This window comes from Mixophyes fleayi, chromosome 8 (assembly GCF_038048845.1).
Source record: "Mixophyes fleayi isolate aMixFle1 chromosome 8, aMixFle1.hap1, whole genome shotgun sequence".
NCBI lineage: Eukaryota > Metazoa > Chordata > Amphibia > Anura > Limnodynastidae > Mixophyes > Mixophyes fleayi.
This window is the reverse complement of record NC_134409.1, coordinates 47,307,842-47,331,612: the sequence shown is the minus strand read 5'-3', so window position 1 is coordinate 47,331,612 and position 23,771 is coordinate 47,307,842. Positions and strand designations below refer to the sequence as shown.

At 41.6% G+C, this 23,771-nt stretch overlaps 1 long non-coding RNA gene across 1 annotated transcript; it reads left to right on the top strand.

Annotated features, from left to right (window-relative positions):
• Positions 1-3,507: 3,507 nt before the first annotated feature.
• LOC142100067 (uncharacterized) lies at positions 3,508-21,922 on the top strand. The gene is made up of 3 exons (XR_012678683.1): positions 3,508-3,592; positions 20,324-20,413; positions 20,669-21,922. It is a non-coding gene; the product is annotated as an uncharacterized LOC142100067 (long non-coding RNA).
• Positions 21,923-23,771: the final 1,849 nt, after the last annotated feature.

The following is a 23,771-nucleotide window of genomic DNA, read 5'->3' as shown; positions in this document are numbered from 1 at the left end:
ATTTATTATTGCAGCCTATGGTAAATTACATGATGGTACATTGTTGCTTTAACTTATTCAAGGCTGAATGCATGGTGCTATTCATTACTATAGATGGCTCCCCCCTACAGATCCCCCTCAGTTCTAATGAACCTTAGGTATGAACTGGTGCATAACAAAAGGGTTTGCAGTGGTCACAACTGCCAAGCGGGGCTCAAGCTGTGACACCATATGCAGTCATCAACTTACCTGTAACAGAGGAGGTGGTTGGCGCACTGGCTAGAAACTGCACACAGCGCACCGCCAGGACCTGAGCCTCTCTCCTCTACATTGATTGCAGTTATGTTGAGAAGAGAGTTCCAGTAAATACAGTCCTATTAGTATTTTGGTGTCTTCCACTGTTGCTAGACGTCCATGTCACTGAATGGATGTTCCATGCTTTTTCAGGGAGAAGTGTGTCTCACTGATAAAACAAATGCACAAAGAACTCTACACAGTCATGTGGACAGAAACTGATGATCAGGGGTAAATATTTCAAAGTCCGTTTTTTTAATCTCGCGGGAGATCGGCGTCTTTGCATGTAAAATTTAAAGGGGCGATGGCTTGTAAAGGCAAGTTTGCCTTTACAAGCCATCGTCCCTTTAAATTTGTACAGTGGTATAGGTGCGTACTCTTAGGCACCTACCTCATACTCACTAGGCAGGCTTAGTCCAGTCCCCTTCTTGTCAAGAAACAGTGTATATTTATTGGGACTGGTGCCCCTTCACATGCATGTTTTATTACAAGAGAGTTAGTTGTAGAGCTGACACAGGCGTAGTGATGTGGTACAACTATAATTGACAAAATGAATGGGCACCAGAACATCTCTCTGATGAAATATAGAAGCAATTTTGTTACATCTTTTCCTCATGTACAATACTTGGTTACAATAATCAAAGTTGCATTACATCATGCAAGTGTACCTAGAGCTGGTTTCTGGTTTAGATTCTTACCCCCCTTAGTTGTTCTGCATTCTACCCCACTCTATTTTTACAGGTGGCCAGTTATTACACACACGCTCCTCTTACAATGCCTCCAGGCCTGGCTGCTCGTCTATACACAGTGATATCACCTACTTCTCTCTGCCTCTCATTGGATTCTTGAGCACATCACTTGCTAAGTCCCAGAGATCCCATCTTGGTAGTCAGGTTGGCTCACACTTGTCAATCTGCAGCTGTCACAAGCCCCAATGATTGTCGGCATGCTTTGAGATAGAAGAGGTTGAGTAAAGATTAACCCAGAATTTAAGGGAGTAGATTTAAAGGTGAGTTATGCATTACATTCAAAATATTAATCTGAGACCAAGTTGAAGTTTTTCTTTCCCAAACACCGAAATACCCTGGTCCCACTAGTACAATTCTGGCCTGCCCCATTCACCCCACATAACTCAGGCGTCACTGAGGTACATCTATTCAAAGGGGTCATTACACCCTCCCTATTAGACTTATGAACCATGACTATACTGCAGGGTCCTTATTATAATATTTTCCTTCAAAACACACATACATACACACATACACACACACACACACACACACACACACACACTATGGATGCATATCAGGGGTGTCACTAAGGAACTTCCATTCAATGAAAATGTTGTGACATTTTTGCAGCCTCTAACATATTTAGCATGTCTGGGAGCGATATTTGTTTCAGTGAAGCTAGTTATGTGAAGGTGATAAAGTCATAGTCAACATCCCCAACATTGGATCTCTTTGCTGCTGAGCAAGTGCATTTAAGAAATGCATACATAAAATGTCTAGATGAATCTTGATATGCAAAAATCCTTGTTATAATATGTTTACTGAACTTGTTGTCAGGATATTAGGATAACTCTTTTACCGTGCTAAACAGGGTGAGGTACTCCAGAAGGAACCAACGATAACCTTTGCAACCAACCACACCTGGTACGCCTAATGTGTATGAATAGAACACTTTTTTAGACTATTTTAGTAAATGTACCAAGGGTTCATTGCACTATACCGCGATTCAAGTCTCTGGTCATTGGGGCTGAGCCTTCATTTATCGCTGTCTAGGCTCCAGTTACGTTCCCATGGTGGTGTGGATTGGGTATTGAGAGGGCGATGAATAGTAAGCCCTAGCTGGATAGGCACCTTCTTATTGGCTGGACTAGCACCAATCTGCCCTCGTTTAGCATTTAGTCAGCAGCCTCTGCTGTGTTCAACTCCAGGTAGTCCGGCATGACTTGCTGGGGACAATATTGTCTCATTTATCCATACAAAGGATTGTACTCACCCTGAAAATGTCACATCCCAGTTGAAACAATTGAAGACTTTTTGACCGTAACCACATTCTGACCCAACTAGCACTTCTGATGCAAGTGAATGAACATGAAATTCTTCTAGATGAAGCACTAGAGGTCATGCTGTTAGTCTGCTTGGTACCAGTCGCCTTGGGACCCACCGTTTGGCCAGGTGACGTAAGCTACTTTTTGGACCTAGGCATAGGTTATGGTGGTGGAGTATAAGTCCACATGTAAACATTTGAGAAGACATGCTAAACAAAACATATATACATATTGGCAGGAAGGGTTGTCAAACGGGCTTAACTTTATTCTGACAGCCCGGTACCCAACTCTCGCCACACTTGGCAAAAGGATTTTTTTGAATCATTTTAAAGCAGAGGTTTAGTAGTGAGAATTGCATGCAATATAGAGGATAAGGTTAATTGTACTGTGCAACTGGACTTAAGGATAATAAGAACATTTCATAGGACGCACCATTAAAACGAGGAACTGTACTTGTATATTAGTGATTGTCAACAATTATGATGTGTGTTGCAGTTGCCACCCTCCTATTAACCCAAGCCTTGTACTGAAATCTGTCCATTTGCAGCCTCTTGAGGTTGCAGCAAGCCCATATTAGTGGAAGTCAAAGAAGTCACTGCGTATTGTCGCTACATCAGGTAGGCCAACCTCTATGCTGTCTTATATACCTTTGAACTGTAAAGGTGGACTTCTAGATAAGAAGTAACTACTTGATTATACTGTGCTATAAAGTCAGTGCAATTGTTCCCTGATTTTTTCTGGTTCATGATCCCCCACGGCATCAGCTTCCTGATCTACCCCAACCCACTGAAACTAATTTCCTGACCTTGTAGCTTTAGTTTGGCTAATTAGCAACGGGCTTAGTAACTTACATCCTTTCAGGTGATGTTTTATAACTTAGACCTGCACAAGTTTTGCCATTAATAAAAATTGCTGTTTTAAATCTAGCAGGCAATATAGTCAGAAATCGCCAATTTGCCAGAATCGCTATTTGATATATTTTCCCATGAGACTTTATATATGTGTTTGTGAACTGTTTAACACTCAAATCAACTACAACATTAATCCAATCGGGATGAATGTCGGTTTGCTCATCTTTACTCATACTCATTGCTGTGGTAGAAATAGACACCACCTACTAATGTCTGTAATTATCATTGACTCGCTTTAACATTTGTACATTCTTTCAACTTTCAGCAGGGGGGGACTCTCATTATATGAGTCATGTGCATATAAACTAAGGATGAAACCTTGTGTTGGAGAACCATGTGAAGTGATCTATAGGTAAGGCTTTCTACTATTTCACATTATGCGAAAATTACAATCTATTTGCAGTAAGTGTTTGAAAGTGTTCTTTTCTATTGTACTTGATGGGGGAATTTCAGTGTTTTAGAAGATGATAGTTTGGTGATATCCACTTTACTATACCTTGATCTATGCCTGTTATTAGGACCTTATTGTGATATTTACTGCTTTGTGATGAATGTTTGTGTCATATCCTATACTTCTACATACTTCTCAGGGACACTGTATCCTGCCCACTAAAATAGTATCTTGAATACTGTTAGAGATGTTCACTGACCCCCTGTTCTGGTTTTGGATCTGGATTAACTTCGTGTTTTGGTTTTGGTTTTGGCAAAACCGCCCTCGTGTGTTTTGGTTTTGACTTTGGTTTTTGGATCTGTATTTTTTTAGAAAAATTGCTAAAATATGCCAAAATCACATAATTTTGCTCTTTTATTGTTCCTACATTATTACTAACCTCAATAACACTAATTTCAAGTCATTTGCAGTCAATTTTGACCACCTCACAGGTCACAATATTATTTTCATACACTTTCGGACAAATACTGCAGCGCCTGACTGGATGCTAAGCGACAGAGCAATGACTCAAACACACCAAGGCTCCTAGCACATCTAGGAAACATTGGCACACAGCGGTGGCAGAAAAGAAAAGTGGTGCAAGATGGAATTGTCCTTGGATCATGAAACCAGTTATGGTTCATTTGATCGATCCACCCGATTCTTGGATAACTGTGGTAATTCTACAGCTAATACATGGCAACGAGCGCTGACCCCCCCGGGATGCGTGCTTTTATCAGACCCAGACCAATCCAGGGTGCCAGACAATGCACTAAAAAGAGTCATTGTAAATCCCAGCAACAAGCAAGTTCATCACAGAGCTTCGAATTAGCCACAATTCCCGCAAAATTGTAATATAGTTAGGTACCTTTGATGTAAAGTGCAGATTGCAAACACTTGATGAAACAGCAGCAAAGTGGAAGGTAATACATATTCACGTCTATTTAGACATCCATGCTTACATTACTTCTGCAAGCAACATTGTTCTTTGTTAATAAAACTGTTGTCTCTACACTGATCAAAAAATTTTAAAATAATCCTCCAGCATTGTTTGGATGTTGATAGTTGATAGTAGGATCAGGTGGAGTTGCAGCAGAGGTGTCACTAATTCTGGTCAATTCTTTTACAGTAGACAAGACCAGGGGGTAAATGTATCAAGCTGAGAGTTTTCCGGCGGGTTTGAAAAGTGGAAAGATGTTGACTATAGCAACCAATCATATTCTAGCTGTTATTTTGAAGAATGTACTAAATAAATGATAGCTAGAATCTGATTGGTTTTTTAAACCCGCAGAAAAACTCTCGGCTTGATACATTTACCGCCCGATGTCAAAATGTTGTGTTGAGTCATCTGCATCATCAATGGGTGTCTAAGATTTTTGCTAAGCACACAACAGTATATAGCACATGTAGATAACAGTGGCACACAGCGGTAGCTGAAATTTAAAGTGGTGCAAGATAGAATTGTCCTTGGGCCAGGGAAGGGCTGGCAGACTTTAGCCCGGGGGGCAAGCACACAGCACTGGCCCATAAGTAGCGGCCTATCCTTAAAGGGTGATTTTTGGTATAATATATATTTATCTATATAAAAAGAGGCTATTTTAGTGTTGCTTAATCCATATATATATATATATATATATATATATATATATATATATCTATGCCCAGGCCCAGAGCTGGATTAAGGCTCTGGGGGACCTGGGCACTTTAGACAGGGTAATCCCCTATGATGTAGCATGGTTATCATTTTAGAGAAATACACAGGCAATAATGTGTGCACTACTGTTAGGTGCACACAGTTCTGCCTTCACGAGCAGTACACGGTGAAGCGGGACATACCTCCCAACTGTCCTAAGCGAGACAGACACCCAAATTCGGTACTGCCCCACCAGATTCAGGACAGTTTCTCCTACCTGTTCTTGTCACTGTCACCACTTGTGGCTGCTGGTTACTTTAGCTCATTTGCCGCTTGTCTGGATCCTGCAACATTGGAGAAAAAAATGGGTACATAAAATCTAGAAAACTCTAACCAATAATAGTATTCACATTTGATAAATAGACCTATTTCCCTCCAACTAACCCTGACAATAAATTAATGGTATTCCAATTTAATAAATAAACCTATTTCCCTCCCTCCAAATAGCCTCAGCAATAAATTAAATAGCATTTACGTTTAATAAATATAACCATTTCCCACAACCATCCCAGGCATTAAATAATTCATAATCACTTTTAATAAATAGACCTCATTTTCCCCAAACAGCGCCACATTCAATTAATATATCCCAAACCACCCCAGCATTAAATTAAAGGTCCAATCACCCCATCTTAACTTCATAGGCCGCACTATTAAATTAAATTGCCCCATCATCACAACACAAATAAAATAGCAATACATCACAAAATACACTGGCCCCTCACTCACACACACACACAAAATACACTGGCCCGTCACTCACACACACACACACACACACAATACACTGGCCCTCACTCACACACACAATGTAGAGATGTGCCCCCTGGCTCCGGACGCTGTGCCCGTGAAGAGGGCGAAGATGGAGACTGCCGCTGTGCCCACGAAGAGGGTGAAGAAAGAACAGAAGTAAAGCTACTCACCGATCCAGCGTTTCAGCGGTGAGTATTTCTTCTTTTCCGCAGGTCCTGTCGGCAGAGGAAGGATGAGCCAATCAGGGCTCGCCTCCCCCTGCTGGCCAATCGGCAGCCGGTTGAGTGAGCCAATCCTGACTGATCTCCGACCATTGAAAGGATTGGCGCCGTGGCAAGCCAATGAGCGCTCGCGGCCGCACCCAGTGATGGCGTCGCACCTGCGGTTATATAAGCCGCCGGGCGGCGCCATTACAGCATAAATTCGCCAGCTGAGAGAAGAGAGGACGCTGCGGGACGTCCGGAGTACTGGATCAAGCAAGAAGAACCGGCGGAAGTGGCAGGGTTCTCTTGTCAGGGCAAGAAGCTACCCTGCCACTGAAAATGACTGCCGGAGACATCGGCGGGGACCCCTTGTAAGGGCTAAGAGTGCCCCCGCCCAGAAGAGGACGGAGATGCCGTCGGGGAGCCCTTGCAAGAGAGCTGAGAGCACCCCCGCCCAGAGAGTTGAGGAAGACATCGTGCCGAAGCGGAGAAGATGCGCCTCTGGCTGGAGGGTCTGGAAGACCCGGAGAAAGAATATTGCGGGTCAAGCTGAGTATCTTGCGCAGAGCAGGTAAGTATATTAAGTACTAACATCGGGCACAAGGGCCATGGGAACAGTCGGGCGGTAGGCCCAGGATAAACTGGGCACAAGGCCCTTATAGGTAGTCAGGGGTCTGTAAGCCATTATGGCAAAGGGCACAAGGCACTAGTAAGTGGCCTAGAGGCCATAAGGCCACAGGGGCTAGTACCCCTAGGTGACAGGGTACAAGGCCCTAGGTAAGGGCTTAAAGCCCATAGTGAAGGGCATAAGGCCCTAGTAAGTGGGCTCAGAGCCCAAGCCAGAGAGGGGGCTAAGGCCCATAGTCAGGACACAAGGCCCTGTAGGCAGCTGGGCAGAGAGGCTCATGGTGTAGGGCATAAGGCCCTGGATGTAGCTGGCGTGAGAGCCCTAAGTAGAGTAGGGTGCGGACCCGTGTGTGATAAGTACACTAGGTGATAGTCCTAGGTAACCGTAGAGCAGAAGGCTCCGGTTAGTGCTATACTAATCGTCTGGTTAGATAGCAGGTGTATATTACGTGGCAGCTTCCAGGTACAGAAGCAGAGTATTATTTTGTCTGTGCGGCGAATATTGCAGTGTGTATTGTATTTGGGCTGTGCTGTGTGTTTCTTCACAGGTGCAAGACGTCAGGCCCCCATTAAAGGTAGGCTCTTGTAACTTGCTGTTTTCCTGCAATAACCTGTACCGTGGGGACAAGGACAACATAGTCCCGCACCCTTGGCAAGAGTAAAATGAGGTGGCGGCAAGCGAGGTTGACGTGAGTGTCTCCGCTCATTGCCGTGGTCTCGGACAGCCCTTTCCTGGTAGGCACGGCCTTAATTTCTGTTTCTCCCTCAGAGGGAAGTGGTTGGAGGTGACAGAGGTTTGGTTGCTGGTCTGCTTGGATAGGACATCGGCTGGGGTGCATTGGAAGCGGACAGGAGGTGACCATCGTTTGTAAGGTACGTTCATTTGTGTGCGTCTGTCCTGTTCCCCGCAGGCATTACACACAATACACTGGCCCCTCACTTACACACTCACACACACAATACACTGGCCCCTCACTCTCTCACACACACACACACACACACACACATCACAATACACTGGCACCTCACTCACACACATACACACACACACAATACACTGGCCTCTCACTCTCACACACAATACGGTGGCCCCTCACTCACACACACAATACATTGCCCCTCACTCACACACACAATACACTGGGCCCCCACTCACACATACAATACACTGGGCCCTCACTCACACAATACACTGGCCCCTCACACACATAAACACAATACACTGGCCCCTCACTCAGACACAAAATACACTGGCCCCTCACTCACACAAAATGCACTGGCCCCTCACTCACACAAAATACACTGGGCCCTCAGTGACACACAATACACTGGCCCCTCAGTTACACAAAATGCACTGGCCCCTCACTTACACACAGTATATTTCCCCTTCACTTACACAGTATACTGCCCCCTCACTCACACAAAATACGCTGGCCCCTCAGTCACACAAAATAAACTGGCCCCTCAGTCACACAAAATTCACTGGCCCCTCACTTACACACATTATATTAATTCCCCCCCCCACCGCACTTGCCTTTCTCCATCCGTGCTATGCGCTCTGCAGTCCTCAGACATGGGACGGCACCTATCATGTAGTGCTCGTCCCATGTGACACAGTGATAGGTCGAATGTTTGGCCTATCACTGAGCAGGAGGGGGGAAGGATTGAAGGATCCATGGCCAATATAGATGGTGGCTGGTCCCTTCCCGGGACCAGCCACAGAGCAGGAGAGACAGGCCCAAAAGACACTTTTTCTGACCGGCACGGGGGGCGCATGCCCCCTGCCCCCCGGGCCAGCCTGCCCCTGCCTTGGACCCTCCCTCCCACCCTTATGTTGGATCTTAAAAAGGACATGCACACTTTAACAAACCAAGCACTTCAGCTACAAAAGTGCCACTCCTTGGATGGTTTGTTTGGGCACACACAAAACAAGGTAACAATGGGCTTAAGGCACCTAAGGTAACAGTGCTTTCAATGAACTCTGCTGCGGCAAGATGTTGTTGTCTTCATCCTCAGCCTCATCCTCACCCTCATCAGTCTGTACATCATCCTCACTCATTATTAATTCATCACCGCTGGAATCCACCATTACAGAAGTCTCAGTATTTTGATGTAATTGGTGGGAAGGCCTTCCTTGTGGAACTTTTACGTTCAATTTTATAAACATCATCTTTTCCACATTTTGAGTAAGTAGCCTCCTACTCCAATTCGCTGACAATCTTCCCGGCTGTGTTGAAAACTCTTTCCGAGTACACACTGGAGGGTGGGAAGCTTAGGCAGTGCAAAGTGAGTTGGTACATGGGTCTCCAAATTCTCTTTTTTTCCTCCCAGTATGTAAAGGGTCTGTCTGATGTGTCTATTTCTATGCTGTTGTGAAAATAATCCTCCACCATCCTTTGGATGTTGATAGTAGGATCAGGTGGAGTTACGGCAGAGGTGTCACATTTTTTGGTTAATTCTTTTAGACCAGACGTCAAACTTTTGTGCTGAGTCATCTGCATCATCCCTGGGTCCCTTGGGAAAGCTAAGTATATTCCTAGCAGCAGTTGACTGAGAAACTGAAGGAGGAGATGCCATCTTGTCACGTAAAACTTGAGCTGTCATCTTGCTCACCAGGAGCTCCTTGCATCTCTTCAGATCTGGTCAGTTGGAAAACAAAGAGAAGACATAGCTCATAAACCGAGGATCAAGCACAGTCGCCAAAATGTAGTGATCCGATTTCAAGATTTTGATAACTCTTGGATCCTGGCAAAGCGAATAAAGTACTTGATCTACAAGTCCGACATACTTAGTGTAATTGCTTTGTTTCATCTCCTCCTTCAGTTTCTCGAGCTACATTTACAAAAGTCTAATTAAGGGGATCACATGACTCAAGCTGGCAGTGTCTGAACTCACTTCACAGGTGACTACTTTGAATGATTTCAGCACCTTGCACAACACGGAAAGTATTCTCCACTGCGTTTGAGTAAAATACATCCCCCCTCCTTTTCCAATGTCATGGCTTGAGGAGTAAGCGTGGATGGCTTTTCGCTGTTCCTCCATCCACAGAAGCATATACAGGGTGGAATTCCACTTTGTCACCACCTCTTACTTCAGTTGGTGGCAGGGCAAATTAAATTGCTCTTGTAGGTGCTGCAATCTCCTACATGCTGTTGCCAAATGCCGGAAATGTACAGATATTTTACGGACCACAGACAGCAAGTCCTGCACATCCCTGTAATTTTTTAAAAAGCTCTGCACCATCAAGTTTATTGTGCGAGCAAAACAGGAAATGTGATGGAATTCATACAGCTGTAATGCTCTCACAATATTGGTGGCTTTATCCGAATTGACATATCCTAGGGAGAGTCTAGGCAGGATAAGCCATTTTGCAATGACATCCCTTAGCTTTTGTAACAGATTGTCAGCTGTGTGTCTCTTAGTGAAACCGATGGTACACAGAGTAGCCTGCCTCTGACAAATGTGACATACTTGGGTACATGCTGCTGCTGTTCCTGCTGGTGAAGGCAAATCACCAACCCAGTGGGCTGTCACAGTTATATAATCTTTACTTTGCCCAGTTCTGCTTGTCCACATATCTGTGGTTAAGTGTACAGTGGGTAGAATGGCATTTTGTAGCCCAATAATTACATTTTTACACACCTTCTGGTAGAGGTGAGGAATAGCCTTTCTACTGAAATGGTGTGATGGAATTTGGTAACGGGGACACAAGACCTCAAATAACTGTCTAAAACCAGCTGCAATAATAGTGGATATTGGACTCAGATCTAATACTAGCATAGTTGCCATGACATCTGTGATCCGCTATGCGACTGGGTCACAGCTTTCATACTTGCTTTCTCTTGCAACGGATTGTTTAACAGTCAATTGTTGTAAACTACTAGTAGTTCTTGGTCTTCTTGGTCTGCTTCTGGGATGAAGATTCACCCCCAGCAGCAACAGCAGCAATGGGACTAACGCTCAAGAATTCTTCTGAGGGATCCAGGATAGTGGAGGAATCATGTAGCCTTACCAACCTGGAAGCAGGACTAACTCCGATTGCTACTTATTGATGAGGACAGTGTTGTGGGTGTAAATTGCAGGCGTCGGGATGTAGGTGAGAGAAGGGTCCTAGCTGATGATGGACTGCTTGTTGTTATTTTTTTAGCATAAGTTTCTGATTTTCCCAAAAGCTTGCCATGATCTCGCTTCAAATGGCGTAACATGGATGAGGTTCCTAGATGGTTAAGGTCCCTACCTCTACTGATTGTGGTTTACAAATGCTACAAATGACTAGACAACTGTTGTCAGGATTTGGGTAAAAATAATTCCACACATAAGAGGAGGATTTTTTGGTCTTATGTCCAGGCATGACAATGGCCTTCTTCTCATCACATGCAAGAATTGCTTCCACCGGTGCAGGACTTGCACAAACAACATCATCCTCATCAACATCATCATTAGCGCCTTTGTCAGCAACACAAATATCCCCCTCATCCTGTTACAATTCCAAAGTGGCATCCTCCATTTGTGTATCACTTGGGCTGTTCAGGCACTTATCTGCAGAAATGCTGAAAGGGGCCTTCTTTATGGGTACACTATCAGAATAGTCAGGATTACACATAGCACTCGTGGAAAGACTCTCCTTAGGGATTTGTGTCATTTATGAATCTGAACATACATTTTCTTCTAATGCCTTACTGTTTTCTTCCAGCTCTGCTTTTACACGTAAAAGCATTTGGACACCACTTTTGGAGTCCGAATAACAAGGTCTTGCATGTTTATGACTGACCTTTCAAGAAGATGCCTCAGTGACAGTTGCAGAACTAGCAATCATAGAGAAAGGAAAAGGCCTCATTTTTTTCTTGCCACTGTGTGTGTAGAATGGCATGTTGGCAATTTTTTTTTTTGCAGATAACTTTGCCTGGATTACAGGTCTTTTTTTCTTGACCAACGTGAAAGGTGTTTTTTTACATTTTGGTTTCCCTGACTTACAAACACTATGCACTTTAAGATAGGCTTTACCAAATGACGAAGAGGTGTACTGCTGTGAATCCATTTTGATAACACGGTACACTTTGACTGCAAATTCAGAAGATCAAGCCTGCCAGTCCTAATATTTGTATTTCAACAATGACAATTAGCAATGGAACAATGGAGCTCACCTCTTTGTGTGTAACCTATATACCACCGTACACTTTTACTGAAAATTCAGAAGACCAAGCCTGCCAGCCATAGTTTTTGTATTTCAGCAGGGACAATTAGCAGTGGAGCAATGGAGCACTCCTCTTTGTGTGTTACCTATATAACACTGTACACAATGACTGCAAATTCAGAAGACCAAGCCTGCCAACCCTAGTATTTGTATTTCAGCAATGACAATTAGCAATGGAGCAATGTAGCTCTCCTCTTTGTGTGTAACCTATATAACACCATACACTTTGACTCCAAATTTAGAAGACCAAGCCTGCCAACCCTAGTATTTGTATTTCAGCAATGACAATTAGCAATGGAGCTCTCCTGAATGTCACTGGAGACTTTGAAGAGCACTGCTACCCCTCCTCTTTCTATTTTACCTATGATGCTGCCCAACTGCTCTACAGACTGCCAAGCACTGTGCTACTCCTTCTGTGTCCCTCTATGAAATGGTGATGGATTTCCGAGGAGGATGGTACTTATAGAATCCAAAACTCGCGAGATCCGATGACGTAACTTCGACGTTTTGCCTTGTTTTCAATTTCGGCTCAGCTCGGTACTCGAATCTGTTAGGTTCAGGTGTGTTCCTTTCTCGGGGAATTGAGCCTGAGCATCTTTAAATACTGTACTTGTGCAGTATAAATGCTACACTGTGAAGCTGTATGCTAGTCACTGATTTCCTTTGTTACTATTTATAACATACATACCAGTGGATTTATGGTGGGGTCAAATTGCAATTTTGTATTAGAGCAATTAAAAGTTCAATTTGTACCATAGTGCAGTCAGCAAATATGTAGAGTAAAAGGATTAGTTTTAATGAGCTGTACTACAGGTCATAGGAAATGTTTAACAATAAAGTTTTGAAAAGTTGTAGAAAAATGGTGAGTAGAAAAAAAGTCCAGTTTAGGTTAAATGGACAGATAGAAAATGTTATATGGAGTAATAGTAAAAGTTGGAAATTACTTGTCAGACACAATATGTTAATATTTATTAATCTCTGTCCATGTGCTATTTTGCTCACTCTTAAGTGTCAATTTAACTGCCAGGTCCGAGCTAGTATTAATCTTGTCTGCCAAAGTAACTTGTGTCAAACTGAGAAAAAGCTGACACACTGCAAAGCATTGGACAGGATTCCTAAACGAGAGACTTACAGGTCAGTGTCAGTGTCCTCGTGAAATCTAAAAAATGAATAAATGAGGATGCATCTTTAAGTCATGCAGCCACCAGAAATCATGAATAAAGAAGAAGGAGAAAAAGTGCCTCTAGCAGATGCCTCCATGAATATAAAGGAAAAATCGAGCTCTGGCTTAACAGATGGACTAAAGATGTGCAGTGCAGAAAGATTTACCAGTCTAAATAATTCAACGTAATGTTGTGTGGCATCAAGGGCTGTTTGAGGCTGCAACCAGCAGAAGGTACAGATGGGAAGGCAGGCCAGGCCTTTCCCACAAAACCTATTAAAAAACATTTCCGCCGCAGAGACAGTATGTTACAGAGTCACTCGGAGACTGGTGAGACATTGCTGTGCCCCAGGCACTGTTCTGCAAGGTCACCGGAGGAGTTAATCTAAAAGGCTGTGACTCACATCAGCAACAAATACAGCTCTCTTCTACAAAGTCCATTCCTGCACCCTTCTTGGTCTGTTTACCATCTTCCCTTTCTCCATATTATTTCTTCAGTCCATTCCCGCACTGCACTCTGCCCTTCTTCACACTTATTTTTCTCTATGAATTTTCATCCTCTCCCCACCCCATTTCTATTTTCTGCTAATTTCCAATGTTTACCCTTTGCCTGATTCATTATGAAAAGGAAAGCAAAAAAATAAGTAACTTTGAACCTTGGCAAAACCATGTTACAATGCAAGGGGTGCATATGAGTTTATTATTTTGCACATAAGGAAAATACTGGCTGTTTTTTCATGTAGGATGCAAATACTTGATAGCTTATATTGGTCTGGAGCAAACAGTGCAATGCCAGGACTGCACTTGTTATGTCATTGTGCATGTTTTAGCACTTTTATGTCAAGGTTTTGATGTAAATATGGTATTGAGAATATAACGTGATAACATTACAGCATGGGCTGTGCAAAATCCCAAAACTAACATGGTAGATGTTCACACTTTTATATTCAACTTATCTAAAAGGGAAAGGGGACTGCAAGTAAAAAAGTTAAATTGGAAAACCTGAAAATGACACACAAAGCATTTGTGTCATTGCAAATCATATGGGGATTTAAATATTAATACAAATGAAACGTTGGTCTAATGAGTGAGAGGATGATTGGGATACAGGTAGGCAGTGCTTAGATATTAGAACTGTGCTAGAAGTAAATGCAGGCACAGTAACCCAATAAGAAGTGTGCATTTTTAGTAATTAGAAAAACAGCATCTGCTTATGCTCTTTCTGCATACATAATATAACTTCTTACTAGATAAATATATCCCTTCTCCTCTGTCTTCTGATGTTCCTGGCCACAAATGATGGAAAAAATTAGCGAATGCTGCTGTTTTTACAGTATCCTTTTAACCTTCTACATTTATGAAGTCTCTGCAGCATGGTGGGGTGGACAGGTTAACTTTAACCTTTCCATCAAAATGAAGAAAAGCCCGCACCCCCTCCTCTGTTCCAGAGTATGACTTGTGTGTCTGCACTATAGGTTAGTAATAGCTATTTGTTTTGACTGGGTGGCTGTAATTAACCTCATAAGGTCTCATAGAAAGTCTTGACCAGGATCATCATCATCATCTATTTATGTAGCGCCACTAATTCCGCAGCACAGACCAAGAGAGACTAAGGTCAATTTTATATCAGCCAATTAACCTACTAATATGTTTTGGGAGTGTGGTAGGAAACCAGAGCACCCAGAGGAAACACACACAAACACGGGGAGAACATACAGACTCTACACATATAGGCCATGGTCAGGATAAAGCTCATGACCCCAGTGATGTGGGGCAGAAGTGCTAACCACTAAGCTACCGTGGACTTTAAATATTTTTTTTTTTCTCAAAACTTAAGAAGAATGTTATTATATTTTTATTATTATTATTATTATTATTATTATTATTATTATTATTATTAATAATAATAAAAAAAAAAGATACAAAAGGATCAAGAGGACCCTGTTTATTAGAGCTTACAAATACTAGGCCACGAAAAACCCAGGGCCTTAAAGAGGGCGGTGCGTTTGGTGCAGTTGCCCAAGGCGCAAGGTCATGGCTGCCTGTTATTACACAAATTACAGCCCCAGGTATACATCTGGGGCTGCTGCAGACAGGGCCGGCAGATCATGGTATGGACGGCAGGGGGAGTCATCATGCTGCAGAGGTGAGCCACCCGCTATTACCATTATATAGGGAAAGTGGACTAAAGGAGTGCGTGTGCAGTGCAGCTGTTCTGCTCTCCAACTTAGTGCTATTCAGCAATCTTTACAAGGCACTTCTCCCTCCTGGGCAGGTCACCAGCTACTCCAGTTCGCCCACCATCCTCTCCAGCCCTCCAAGCTGCTGCTGCATGATGATGCTCAGCATAGAGTGCTCCGCCACCTGGACAACACACCAGTTTCTCTTCCATTTTATAGCTGCCTCTACTACAACTATGTAGGTAAGTAATCCTCAGCATGTGAGTTTCTTCACCTGTCTTAACTCTGCCTGTGTAGCTTTCTCTCTCTCCATCTCCTCTGTCTCCCGCTTAACATACGGGTGTCTCTCCCTCAACCTGTGAGTCTCTGTCTCCCCCTCAGCATGTGTTTCTCCCCTTCCCCTCTGTCTCACCCACAGCCTGTGAGTCTCTGCCCCCCTCTCTTCTGTCTCCACCTCCCCTCTCTTCTGTCTCCACCTCCCCTGCCTTCTGTTCATCCTCTCTCTTCCCTGTCTCCCCCTCAGGCTGTGAGTCTCTCTCCATCCTCTCTGGATATTAATTTAATGGGGATAGGGGCTATGAATGTATTGGTAAGGGCTTTTACAAAAAGATAATAGAAAAGTGAGACTGCGCAAATTGGGACATTTAATTGTATAGAGCTAATACACAGTAGAGCTAATACACAGAAACTGGTTTTCATAGACTAAACATTATTATTTATTATTTAGACAAAAAATGAACATTTCCTATTTATATGCGGTATATATGCGGTAATAAGGACTGAGCATGTAGTGAAATTTACTGCATTTGTTAGTTTGTCTATGGAGTCTAAATAGGGACTATTTATTTTTTGTCTAAATAATAAATCATTTTTAATTTATGTAAACTGGTTTCTGTGTATTAGCGCTATACAGCTAAATGCCCCAATCTGCGCTGCCTCACTTTTCTGTTATCTTTTTGTATATTTCCTAGAGACATCAATATCTGTTTCAGGTTGGTGGCATTTTGAACATTAATTATATTTATTTTAGATGTAATCATTTACTTTCCTTTTCTTAGCAACACTGTTTCACAAGTGCCTGTTATATACCTACCTATTACCTTTCATTGGTAAGGGCTATAAATTTAAATATGGGTAGAGGCTATTATTTTAACAGGAATAGGGTTTGTTCATTTATTGGTGGGGGCTATTAATTTAATTTATTGGGGCATATTAATTTTATACTGGGGAGGTTTGGATGCTTTTAATTGAATGTGGGACCAAGTTGGGGTAGAATATTGCCTATTTATGACATTTGAATGCTATTAATATAACATATGGGCTGGTAGGAGGAAAATATGCATATTTATTAAATGTGAATAATATTAATTTAACCAATCAAAGGACGTCTTATTTTTAAATATGGGTACTTTGATTTAATGTCAGGGCTGGTTAGAGGAGGGACGCTAGAGTGCTCACTAGTTTCTTTGATTTCCTTATGGTGAACAATAACTCTTTCCCAAACAAGGGCCACAACAACAGGATACAGCCATTCAGCATGTGAACTTAAGACACCAACGGCAGCATTAGGTAGTCAAAGCTACAAGAAAAAGTAGGAGAGAGCAGCACAGGGGTGGAGAACCATCTAAAGCTTGTAAGGGGCTCTAATATTTCTAGTCACGGCTCTGTAATAACCTTCATTCCCACATACAGGCAGAACAGTCTTTATTGCAGTTAGTAATGTAACATAGCAAAGGATGTGTTTGTGTGGGCTTCCTCGGGTGCTCAGGTTTCCTACCACACTTCAAAAACATACTGGTAGGTTAATTGACTGCTATTAAAATTGACCTTAGTCTCTCTCAGGTCTATGTGTGTGTATTTTAGGGAATGTAGACTGTAAGCTCCAATGGGGCAGGGACTGATGTGAGTGAGTTCTCTGTACTCTGTGAGGAGCTTGATCTAATGTCTATCTGTTTTCCGGTTGGAAATGTTAGGTATGTAATGCTTTCATAGAATATAGGCAAAGAATGCCTCATGACAAGCACCTGGCATTATTCATATCACAGATTGTTACCCTGTTGTTATGTACATGTATTAATGGGGACCATTTGCAAATGTCAATTACTTTTTTGTTTATTCACCTGATACCAGTTACATATCTAATACTACAAAGGTTTTTTTATTTTATATATTTCATAGTGTACAGAATGGGGAGTAATGTGATAACCGTGCTTGGATTAAAATCTCTGTTGTAAAGTGCTTTGTGGCTACACTTTTTCATGGTGCAGCTATTACTCATTTTAACCCTGAACAATTTTTGGCAGATATCTAAATCCATCTGTATTTGTTACACTTTTCTACTCTGTATAGTGGAAAACAGGATAGTGGCCTGATGGTAAAAGATACAGTTGATCTTAGAATCCAGTCTTCCTTTATTGTTCTATATTATGGTCTGTGTGGGCAGTTGGCATTGACTAGTGCTGGCTGCTAAACTCCACTAATTTGGGTTGTTGAACATAAGCAGCAAACATTGTTTAATATTTTTGTTCATTTTTCTTAATGATTAGAGGGAACATTGTCCCTTGCCCAGTAATGCTCCTTATCCCAATTCTGGTATATTTGGATTTGAAACAAGCTTCTTATAGTGTAGGTTTGTAAAAAGGACTATAAAAACAACAACCTGAAAAATGGTGTATGTAAAATTTTGATTTCAACTTGTTGCCCCTCCAACTGTGCACTGTTCTTTTCATCAGGATAGAGCACAAATGCACACACGGTGGGGCTTGCAATATCCCTGGACAGAACGTACATTCTTCTTGTACTATTAGTTACATCTGTGTTCCATTATGCTTTCTCAATACATTGCTTCAAACATCCCAGTGTATATCCCTTGCTCTTCTCATATGGATATCACAAGCTCTATCTGAGAAGTGTCCTGGGTGCATTTGTGTTGCATACAAAGTCAGGAGATTAGCCTGTGTGCAAGCACACTAAAGCTTTTAGGAAAAAAACACAAAATACCATTACACAGCTACCAAGCATTCCTAATTTCTAGATTCACATTATAATGATTTTCCCAGGAATTGTCTGGCACTGAAAAGGTCCCAACACTAGAATTAAACTTATGCTAGAAACTTTGCTCAGTTTGTTCTGTGTACCTGGTAATTTGATATCAACTGAAGGAAAGTATTTCAAATACAATAAAATTAAAATATTATTATCATGTCCAGTGGTCATTTCATATTAAAGGGGGTAATACCATATGTCCTAACTGCTTGATATGTTCAGGTTAACTGCATGATTTCGTCCAACTTACAGCTGCAAAAATACGCTTTGTTTTACTGCTCATGTGCAGTAAAACAAAGTATAATTTTAAGTTGAGCATAACTTGCAATTGTGCCTCCCCAAGTCTGGAAATGGTTGGAGCAAGAGGAGCATGTGTTCCAAGTGCTGGATGTGCCGTGGGGTGCTATAGACAGTCAGTCAGTACCATAGTGTGAATGACTATATGTGGCACTCCACAGAGTCTATTTGTGTTTTGTGGGTTTTCTAAACTTTAGTTTTTCTTAATTTTCTTTTGTATGACTGGTGTAGGTAAGTGGTTGACCTAGGCCCTGGCCTGAACAGGGAGCATTCTCTTTCCCTGACTGGCTAAGGACCCTGTCTGTCAGCATAGGTGGACAGACAGAATTCACAGCCAATCAGGGCAGGTGGCTGATCTGCATATCCTCTCTTTACCTACTGTGCCTTCACTTTTCTGTCCCCCCCCTCCTTAGTTCCTCTCCTGTGCTCCTCGCCCTTCCTCCTTTCCTGTTTCTCAATTCCCCTCTTTTCCTCCTCTGTTCCTCCCTTCCCTTCCCGTCCACGTGGGCCAGCCCTTCCCTTCTTTCTTCAGCACACGTGGGCCTGGAACAGACTCCCCAGTGTGGTTTGACTGTGCAAGATTCATACAGAGTAGTTTGCCTCCCATAGCAATCAACTGCAGATTAGCCTGGTAAGTGTGGTTGTAGGTTATTGATGCAATGTGTGAGGGCGATATTAATATATGTGTAGGTATAATATAATGTATAATGTAATATAATTTGGAACTATTAATGTAATGTGGGGCTAGGTGGGGCCTTTATTGTAATGGGGGTTATTAATGTAATGTAATGTAATGTTTCCCCCCCTGACCCAAAAAAAACAAAACAAAAAACCACGAGAGAGAGCTGCTGCACATGCACCCGCGCATGCGTAGCAGCTCCGTTTCGGCAGCGCTGTCCTATACAGCAGCCGCGGCTCTGTCAAAGTAGCATCCGCGGCGGTGCTGTATACAATACAGCACTGCCACGGACGCTTGTTTGACAGCGTCGCGGCTGCTGTATAGGACAGTGCCGCTATGATGGCCACTTAGTTAGCGCAGCGGGGGTTTCTGGAGACTCAGAAACCCCCCCTGCATGCGCCACTGGATGGGGCCTATCCAGAGTAAGCCACATATCTTGATACAAGAGGCATACTTGGTGTAAAGATACTGATTATGATACTAATTAAAAGAAAGTTCTGGTTCGCTTATAGGATTGAAACACATAAACTGCATCATCTCTAATACAGCTGTAAAATTATATATTTTAATTGACACAAAAACATTCTATCTCTCCATATTTTGGTTTACACTTTAGATGATTGTTATGTAAATTAGTTGTACTGATGTTTGCTCTGTATCCCCTTCACCCCCGTTCTCCAGTTTCTCTTTTAAAAATTCAAGAAAATTTTGAGAAAAAATGTCCCACAACAATTTTGTTCATTGTTTGGCAATCAATGTACAGTCCAAATTGTATGCATTTATGTAAATATTGTCATGTAATTTCATTATTTTTGAGAAGATCGGTATTGGATACTTGTGAGCCAAAACAGACAGAGACTCTCTTAGATTGGAGTGTAATTAATACCACAGCAAGATGACCCACCCTTAGGTAAATAGGAAAAATGTCTCCATTATATGAAAATATTATTGAAATAACACCGTAGTAATTTTGATATAACAATGCACTACACATATACCATATCTAGTGACAGAAATGTGCACATTTTGTCTTTCTTAAACTATATTACATTCTACAGATTTTCGTTTAAAGATTTCTCGTTAGAAAACTTATTTCAGGGTTGCTACAGAATGATTAGTTGCATTGAAAATTTCCCAGTATGTCTTTTTGCTTGATGTATTTCAGAAGTTCAAGGAAAGGAAGGGTTAAAATCCACCTCGAGGCAATGAAAGCTGAGCTGTGTAATTGAGTTTTTAAGTTCCTTCTCTTTTTAGCCAAACAAAGGAAGTTCAAAAATACATCCTCATTTTTTAAGGTCTTCAGACTGCCTAATCTAAAACTCCTGGAAAAGGTTAATGTAATCATGATGAACTGAGGCATGCAGAACACGTCTAAATCACAGCCATCAAGTGACTGCACATTCCTCCAACACGCATGGCCCTGCAGATCTGCTCTTCCTATAGCAACTGGATTGCACTTAAAGGGCTTTCCGACAGTTTAACCCTCACATCCCAGAGGATGCCTGTCGTCAATGTGCAAGAATCATATGATAAAACTTGTCCCATTGCTGGGTTTAGTTATGGCATTTCACTAGCAATAATGCAGTCAAAAATTAGGTATCCAGGTTAGCTGGACGGATTATGTGACTTTAATGAAAAACTTATCGCATTTTCTTCACTTTTTTTGTGTATCATGAGACTCATTTGTTATCGCAGTGTGTCAGTGAACAATGAGTCAGCCAGCTGTTTTAAGTTAAACTCCCGTTTTCAAAAACACAGAACTTTTGAACCATAAATGGAAGGGTTGAAAGACTGAGCCAAAAGTTCCTTCTTGAGGTGAGTTTTTATGTAAAGAATTCTTAGAGGCCTGAATCAAAATGAGACTGTTTTACTGGCTTTACCTTTACCCTACAACTAGACTGGAATGAATTGAAGCACAGGCTGTAATTTCTCCATTATCTTGTTAAAGAATCAGAAGGATTAAGAATCTGTTGGAGAATACTGTTCTGTGCTCACTGCTTATTGTCAGAAAAGGACGTACTAAGGACAAAAACGATCCACACGACAGCTAACGATAAGGCGCAGTATGCCTGTATGCAAGAAGGTATTTGGAAGATATCTCAGTGTTCGTTTTGCATGCTGCTGTGAGCCCCATGCTTGAGGACAGAAATGTCATTCTCAAATGGCCTTTCCAAGAGAATGAAAATAAAATCACAGGCCAGAATCTCCACAGATCCGCCATGGATGATCTTTCAGACCTCTTTCCACTGCTATTAATTTGGTGTTAGCGAAATACTCATTCAGCTAATAAAGTTATTAACACAATAACAGTAAATTATTTTTAGAGAAAGTTGAAAGTTTTGAAGGCCAAAAGCACATAGAAAATGGGTGTAGGTATATTATGAAGTTGTTGTCAGATGGCCTAGGACCATGATACAGAATTTTGAGGACAAATGCAGCATTTTATGATAAAGTTTTTTCTGACCTTGCTTCACTACCAATGATGTTTCAGAGAATTATTTGAGGGTTACATTATGACAAATATGCTCTAAGCTGTCACGACCAAATCCTCCTGAGTATGCGTGACGTGGATTTGAAAGGTTTAATAAAAAAAAAAAAAACACCTGGTCTGTCTAAAAATTAGTAAAATTCAAAATGATATCTCACATTCACTATTAAACCAATCGCTCTGCAACCACTAAGATTTAGTTCAAGCACTGACACTCTAATGTTTTAATGTAGTGCTTTAATAAAGCCAAGCCAATGATTTCTGGCGCATGATTATTTAAGAATGCAAAGACAGAACATTATTAAATTGAGTTTACTATGACAAAAGGTCACAAATATTTATTGAATAAAAATGGTGATAATACATTGACATACAGAAAATATAAATGCAAAACACTTTTATCAAACTAAAGCAGGAATAAAAACACTTTCAGCATATTATCTGATGTGTGGTGATGGCGAGAACGTATGGACAATTCATCAATACAAAAACTGAGCCCTAAGAACTGACAATTTGTTACATCATTTCTTTTACTTTTAAACATTCTCTCTTTTGCCGAAACCTTTGTGACCTCATGGCCAGAGGCGGGCTGGTATGCTAATTTGATTTACCTTTTTGTTGCCATTTTTTTTCAAAAACATTTCTAGTAAGGAGTTCTATAAATAGTATATAGCAGAGATTTAATAATAAATCCAATAAAGAGAGTAGACATTTTCGCACATATAGTTCCATCCATTAGGGAGAAATGGTATCTCCATGCTTCCTTACGAGGCTGGTATGTTTGATGACACGTGTCATGTAACTAATTCCTTTGGTTACAAATATGAACAATGGTCTCCTGGAACATGGGTTATGAAAAGCATTGTTTTGATGTATTTTCACCATAAAGAACTGCCCTGCGTACGGACGCTCAGGTTATTAAAGCATCTTTTATATTTGTGGGGGATTAGGACTACATTAATATTTATTATCCTAATTTCTGATTGGGTCATAATGATGATATAAACCATAACAACTAAACGGACATTTGTTCTTATTGTGTAAATTGCACACAGAGCTGTAACTAGACAGTTTAGTGGCCTGGGCGGAGCAAAACAGTGGTGCCCCCCTTCCCCACAATGTTCCTTTATGGGAGTAGATGCTGCCTTTCAGCGGTTAAGCATCACCTGTGTCTTCTGTCTGCTGCTGTCTTATGCTCAGTTGCTGCTTAGACGGATCCTGTAATATTGGAGTTCTGTTTGGAAAAGAGATGACTATTACTCACCTCCTGGAAAGTTGAGCAGTGAGTGAAGAATCTAGGTCTCCCTCCCCACAACCAGAGAGACATTAAAATCAGAAGCTTTTTATGTTGAAAAACAGGCCTCCTTTCAGAATTTAATTGATAGCATTTACGGTTAATATCTATTTCTCTCCATATAGCCCGGACATCAAATTAACAGCACCCACGTTTAATAAATAAGCTTCCCCCAGTCCCAACATTAAATTAATAACACTCCCATTTAATAAGGACATACCCCACACATCAGCCCATACATTAAATTAGTAGCATTCCCATCTAATTAATAGACATAGTTCACCCCTCACCAGCCCCCACCATTAAATTAATAGTATCCCCATTTAATAAACCAAATTATTCCTTACCATACCCAACATTAAATTAAAAGCCTCCATATTTAAGAAACAGACTCTCATCAGCCTGACAGAAAATTATTAACATTTCCATTTAATACAAATGCCTATTTCCCCCACCAGCCCCACAATCAAATTATGGCTTACAAAT